General features: G+C 43.0%; 1 protein-coding gene across 2 annotated transcripts in view; it reads right to left on the reverse strand.

Annotated features, from left to right (window-relative positions):
• Positions 1-7,694, reverse strand: part of dchs1b (dachsous cadherin-related 1b) — a 261,642-nt gene that overhangs the window by 216,790 nt on the left and 37,158 nt on the right. The gene's annotated exons all lie outside the window — the stretch shown is intronic.

Genomic DNA, 7,694 nt, shown 5'->3' on the forward strand with positions numbered 1-7,694 from the left:
TAGAATAGAACTTTAGAATAGAACTTTAGAATAGGACCTTAGAATAGAACTTTAGAATAGAACTTTAGAATAGAACCTTAGAATAGAACTTTAGAATAGAACCTTAGAATGGAACCTTAGAATGGAACCTTAGAATGGAACCTTAGAATGGAACCTTAGAATGGAACCTTAGAATAGAACTTTAGAATAGAACTTCAGAATAGAACCTTAGAATAGAACTTTAGAATAGAACTTTAGAATAGAACTTTAGAATAGAACCTTAGAATAGAACTTCAGAATAGAACTTTAGAATAGAACTTCAGAATAGAACCTTAGAATAGAACTTTAGAATAGAACTTCAGAATAGAACCTTAGAATAGAACTTCAGAATAGAACTTTAGAATAGAACTTTAGAATAGAACTTCAGAATAGAACTTTAGAATAGAACTTTAGAATAGGACCTTAGAATAGGACCTTAGAATAGAACTTTAGAATAGAACCTTAGAATAGAACCTTAGAATAGAACCTTAGAATAGAACCTTAGAATAGAACTTTAGAATAGAACTTCAGAATAGAACCTTAGAATAGAACTTTAGAATAGAACTTTAGAATAGGACCTTAGAATAGAACTTTAGAATAGAACCTTAGAATAGAACCTTAGAATAGAACTTTAGAATAGAACTTCAGAATAGAACCTTAGAATAGAACTTTAGAATAGAACTTCAGAATAGAACCTTAGAATAGAACTTTAGAATATAACTTTAGAATAGAACCTTAGAAAATAACTTTAGAATAGGACCTTAGAATAGAACTTTAGAATAGAACCTTAGAATAGAACCTTAGAACAGAACTTTAGAATAGAACCTTAGAATATAACTTTAGAATAGAACCTTAGAATAGAACCTTAGAATAGGACTTTAGAATAGAACTTCAGAATAGAACCTTAGAATAGAACCTTAGAATAGAACTTTAGAATAGAACTTTAGAATAGAACCTTAGACTAGAACTTCAGAATAGAACCTTAGAATAGAACCTTAGAATAGAGCCTTTATCCACTCTTGGAAGACAAATGTGTTTCTTTGCCACAAATCTTCCATACTTGAAAGCAGTTATTCCCAACAGCAGCTGAATCCTTTTGGATTGTGACTGAAGAACTAGACTTTGGCCAGAAACACTAGTCTTGTTTATCACAAACATTGTTTATTGGGTGGAACCATTGGCTGTAGAAGGGGACACTAGTGCTGATATGTGGATTGAAGAGGCCATCAAAATTCTTCTACAGTGCTGTAATGGGCTTACTCTTAACACCTCTCATGCCAGGTCACGCTAAAAGACACACACACACACACACACACACACACACACACACACACACACACACACACACACACACACACACACAGAGAGAGAGAGAGAGAGAGAGAGGAGAGACAGAGAGAGAAGAGAGAGAGACAGAGAGGGAGAGACAGAGAGAGAGAGAGAGAGAGAGAGAGACAGAGAGGGAGAGACAGAGAGGGAGAGACAGAGAGAGAGAGACAGAGAGGGAGAGACAGAGAGAGAAGAGAGAGAGAGAGTGCATGGGGAAGTGTGCAATAGCTGCAGTAGCAGGGTGTCTGTGGGGAGCGTAACTGTCCATCAGTAGACTGTAAGCCTCGTCCATATGTTTCTCTCACCATATAGCCATGCAGCTACCCTAACCCTAACCCTCTAAAACACAACACACTGAGACTAATGTAACCTGCTGCCATACACTGAGGCTACACACTGAGACTACACACTGAAACTACACAATGAGACTAATGTAACCTGCTGCCATACACTGAGACTACACACTGAGACTACACAATGAGACTAATGTAACCTGCTGCCATACACTGAGACTACACACTGAGACTACACACTGAGACTACACACTGAGACTAATGTAACCTGCTGCCATACACTGAGACTACACACTGAGACTACACACTGAGACTAATGTAACCTGCTGCCATACACTGAGACTACACACTGAGACTACACACTGAAACTACACACTGAGACTAATGGAAACCCTGGTGTGCATCTAGCATAATGTTTTTGTAATTGTCTTACTCTATCGCAGGGTTAGGCTTTCAGAAGACTGAGGCGGGTTTTATCTGGGCTTTGCTCCTCTCATATTTATTTTGATCCTGACAAACTCCCCAGCCCCTGCCGATGACAAGCATACCCATAACCTGATGTTGCCACCACAAAACATGAAATACAATACATCTGTGTTGTTTCGTATTGGATTTGACCTAAAGCTGTAGTTTTTTAATTTAGCTCAAAATGTTAATGTATTTGTCATGTTGTCTTTCAGTACTACTTAACAGCCTTGTTACAAACAGAATGAACGATTCGGAGTGGATTATTTAACGCAAGCTTCCATCTTTTCCCTTTTTCATACAGGCCAGTAATGTGGAGTGAATTCAATGTTGTTGATCCCTTTGTGTATTCAAGTATTGTGGTGGCAGTGTCATGTTATGGGTATGCTTGTTACCGGCGGGGACTGGAGGAATTTGTCAGGATCAACAGAAATATGAAATACGAAAGGATCAAAGCCCAGGGAAAACATAAACGGAAAATCTGCCTCAGTCTTCTAAAAAACCCTGGGATAGAGTTTTATTTTGTCAGAATGACAATACACACATTTCCATGCCTAAAGACACACCAAAACGGCTTTCCAAGTGGTGTTGACTGTTCCCGAATGGTTCAGTCTCAGTCCTGACTTAAATCAGATATATTTTTTTTAAATATCAGAGAAGATTTGAATATTACTGTCCATCAATGATTCTCAACTAAATGTACAGAGCTTGAGCAATTCTGACCAAAAAAAAAAACAATGGATATACTGTTTGTTGCCCTAAGAGTTGTGCAAAGCTGATAGAATCGTATTCAAAATTATTCACAGCAGTAACGGCTGCCAAAAGTGCTTCCACCAAGTACTAACTCTGGGTTCGGAAGACATACATTCTCATTTTTGTATTTCTTAGTCATTCGAAGAAAAAGCGATCATTTTTCTCTCACTTTGAAAAGGTGGAGTAGGAAGAAAAAAATTACAATCCTTTTTTTAGATTGTATTGGTCGAGTACACAGACGTTGGTCGAGTACACAGACGTTGGTCGTGTACTCAGACGTTGGTCGTGTACACAGACGTTGGTCGTGTACACAGATGTTGGTCGTGTACACAGATGTTGGTCGTGTACACAGACGTCGGTCGTGTACACAGATGTTATAGCGGTTGTGCAGCGAAAGACTTACGTTACTAGCTCCTAACGATACAGTATAATGTTAAGGCAGCGAAAGGCTTACGTTACTAGCTCCTAACGATACAGTATAATGTTATTAAGGCAGCGAAATGTGAAGACTCTGCAAGGGGTATGTAGACATTCACTAGCAGCTGTAGCTATTATGAAAATAAAATAATAATAGTAACAATATATATATATATATAAATATATCCTCCCTCACTCTCTCTTTCACACACACACACAATGTTACGCCTGTCGTAGAGAGGGGACCAAAGCACAGCGTGGAAAAGTGTTCATTATTATATTTATTAAACAATGAAAACACTACAACAAAGAAACAAAAATGAAAAAAGCCAAACAGTTCTGTCAGGTAACGAATACAGAACAGAAAATAACTACGCACAAAACACAGGAGGGAAAAGGGCTGCCTAAGTATGGTTCCCAATCAGAGACAACGATAGACAGCTGCCTCTGATTAGGAACCATACTCTGCCAAACACAAAGAAATAGACACCATAGAATGCCCACCCCACATCACACCCTGACCTAACCACATATAGAGAAACAAACCCTCTCTCTCAGGTCAGGGCGTGACACACAAGAAGAAAGCACCATTTCGAAAAATCCTTCTACAGCACTTTCCCTGTTTATCCAGACAATAAATGTTTGTCCAATCTTAGAAACAGTCATCATTCTGTTGATAAATAACCAGCTAACAATTATTTAAGATGTTTCATAGAGTTTATAGTTCTTGACAACACTATAGAGTTCAGAGTAAATACACTTAATCCAATACAAAAACACGTTCACTCCAATCGGAGCCAACCAGGACCAAACCTACAACACAGACTCTGCATCTCAAATGGCACCCTATTCCCTATATAGTGCACTACTTTAGACCAGAGCCCTATGGCACCCTATTCCCTATATAGTGCACTACATTAGACCAGAGCCCTATGGCACCCTATTCCCTATATAGTGCACTACTTTAGACCAGAGCCCTATGGCACCCTATTCCCTATATAGTGCACTACTTTAGACCAGAGCCCTATGCCACCCTATTCCCTATATATAGTGCACTACTTTAGACCAGAGCCATATGGCACCCTATTCCCTATATAGAGCACTACTTTAGACCAGAGCCCTATGGCACCCTATTCCCTATATAGTGCACTACTTTAGACCAGAGCCCTATGGCACCCTATTCCCTATATATAGTGCACTACTTTAGACCAGAGCCGTATGGCACCCTATTCCCTATATATATAGTGCACTACTTTAGACCAGAGCCCTATGGCACCCTATTCCCTATATATATAGTGCACTACTTTAGACCAGAGCCCTATGGCACCCTATTCCCTATATAGTGCACTACTTTAGACCAGAGCCCTATGGCACCCTATTCCCTATATAGTGCACTACTTTAGACCAGAGCCGTATGGCACCCTATTCCCTATATAGTGCACTACTTTAGACCAGAGCCCTATGGCACCCTATTCCCTATATAGTGCACTACTTTAGACCAGAGCCCTATGGCACCCTATTCCCTATATAGTGCACTACTTTAGACCAGAGCCCTATGGCACCCTATTCCCTATATAGTGCACTACTTTAGACCAGAGCCCTATGGCACCCTATTCCCTATATAGCTCCAAAGGGTGGAAAGAGTACTGAAATATCTAGTCAAGTAGCAGTCCTGTTACTTTAATGACATTTATGGTGTACAAAAAAAACTACTGAAGTAAAATTAGCTAATTTAAAAAGTATTTAATTTTTAAATAAAAACATAATAGAATTTCGCCTCGGTTACCTGAACGCTGTTAAAGGTGATCTTTTCCACTAAATAGATAAAAGGAATAGAAGAAATGGATGTACAGTAGGAACTGAGTTCACTCACACCCCTCACTCACCCCCTCACTAACCCCCTCACTCACCTCCTCACCCACAAACTCCCCCTTTCCCTCACTCACCCCCTCACCTCCTCACCCACAAACTCCTCCTTTCCCTCACTCACCCCCTCACTAACCCCCTCACTCACCTCCTCACCCACAAACTCCCCCTTTCCCTCACTCACCCCCTCACCCACAAACTCCTCCTTTCCCTCACTCACCCCCTCACTAACCCCCTCACTCACCTCCTCACCCACAAACTCCCCCTTTCCCTCACTCACCCCCTCACCTCCTCACCCCCAAACTCCCCCCTTTCCCTCACTCACCTCCTCACCTCCTCACCCACAAACTCCCCCTTTCCCTCACTCACCTCCTCACCCACAAACTCCCCCTTTCCCTCACTCACCTCCTCACCCACAAACTCCCCCTTTCCCTCACTCACCCCCTCACCTCCTCACCCACAAACTCCTCCTTTCCCTCACTCACTCACCTCCTCACCTCCTCACCCACAAACTCCCCCTTTCCCTCACTCACCTCCTTACCTCCTCACCCACAAACTCCCCCTTTCCCTCACTCACCTCCTCACCCACAAACTCCCCCTTTCCCTCACTCACCTCCTCACCTCCTCACCCACAAACTCCCCCTTTCCCTCACTCACCCCCTCACCTCCTCACCCACAAACTCCTCCTTTCCCTCACTCACCTCCTCACCTCCTCACCCACAAACTCCCCCTTTCCCTCACTCACCTCCTCACCTCCTCACCCACAAACTCCCCCTTTCCCTCACTCACCCCCTCACCCACAAACTCCCTATTTCCCTCACTCACCCCCTCACCCCCTCACCCCCTCACCCACAAACTCCCTATTTCCCTCACTTACCCCGTCACCCACAAACTCCCCCTTTCCCTCACTCACTGCGTCACTCACAAACTCCCTCATTCCCTCACTCACCCCCTCACTCACAATCTCCCTCTCTCTCACTCACCAGGGGTGGAAAGAGTACTGAAATATATACTCAAATAGAAGTACTGTTACTTGAGTACTCGGGAAAAACTCCTCAATTACAGTTACACCTGTGATAGTACCTTATTTCATATGTAGTGCACTATCTGTTTCTATATGAAGATGGGTGAGGCTCTACAGTTGTGCTGTGCTACAAACCTCATAACAATCTAGGGACAACATGACAGAGAGACTGTCACTAAGTCACTGATCTTGGTAACTCAGAACTACAAAATCTTGCGTCATTTGGTAATTTGGTTATGTAGTCTGTCCACAAGAGAGAGAGTGTGTATGTGTGTGTGTGTGTGTGTGTGTGTGTGTGTGTGTGTTGTTACGAACTGAGTTTGTGTATTCAATGCATGTGCTTTTTAGTATGTTTCAATATACTGTATCTGGGCATCTTGGTCATAACACACGTGCTGTGACATCATCTCTGTGCGACCACAGTAACAGGGAGATCAGAGCAGGAGGGCTCCGTACAGTCTATCCCACACACTGTCTGGCAACACAGACCTGTAATCTAGCTCCTGATGGACTGACACACAGACACACACACACACGTGGACACACAGACAGACACACGTGGACACAGATAGACACACACACACAGGCAAACCCACAGACACACACACAGTCACACACAGACGCACACATACACACAGTCACACACACACCGATGATAGAGTATACAGAAATGTCAGCTATATTTTCCATCCCTCACTCATAAGCCCATTGTCACTTCCTGTTGATGGCCTTGCTACTTAAACTACGATACTTCCTGTTGATGGCCTTGCTACTTAAACTACGGTACTTCCTGTTGATGGCATTGCTACTTAAACTACGATACTTCCTGTTGATGACCTTGCTACTCAAACTACGGTACTTCCTGTTGATGACCTTGCTACTCAAACTACGGTACTTCCTGTTGATGACCTTGCTACTCAAACTACGGTACTTCCTGTTGATGGCCTTGCTACTTAAACTACGGTACTTCCTGTTGATGGCATTGCTACTTAAACTACGGTACTTCCTGTTGATGACCTTGCTACTTAAACTACGGTACTTCCTGTTGATGGCCTTGCTACTCTAACTACGGTACTTCCTGTTGATGACCTTGCTACTTAAACTACGGTACTTCCTGTTGATGGCCTTGCTATTTGAACTACGGTACTTCCTGTTGATGACCTTGCTATTTAAACTACGGTACTTCCCCAGTCTGTGAACTACAAGTCATCACTGTTCCATGACTGCAATTACCAGGATGCATCTGGGGTTGTTGTATATAGGTCCAGAGATAGGGCTGAGGCAGAATGAAGCAACAAGAAAGAGGTGCACCAATCTTCCTCTATACCCTTTCTCCCTCCCTTTCTCCCTCCCTCTCTCCCTCTCTCCCTCCCTCCCTTTCTCCCTCCCTCTCTCCCTCCCTTTCTCTCTCCCTCTCTCCCTCCCTTTCTCTCTCCCTTTCTCCCTCTCTCCCTCCCTCCCTCTCTCCCTCCCTCCCTCCCTCCCTTTCTCCCTCCCTCTCTCCCTCCCTTTCTCTCTCCCTTTCTCCC

This window comes from Salmo salar, chromosome ssa11 (genome assembly GCF_905237065.1).
Source record: "Salmo salar chromosome ssa11, Ssal_v3.1, whole genome shotgun sequence".
In the NCBI taxonomy this organism is placed as follows: Eukaryota; Metazoa; Chordata; class Actinopteri; order Salmoniformes; family Salmonidae; genus Salmo; species Salmo salar.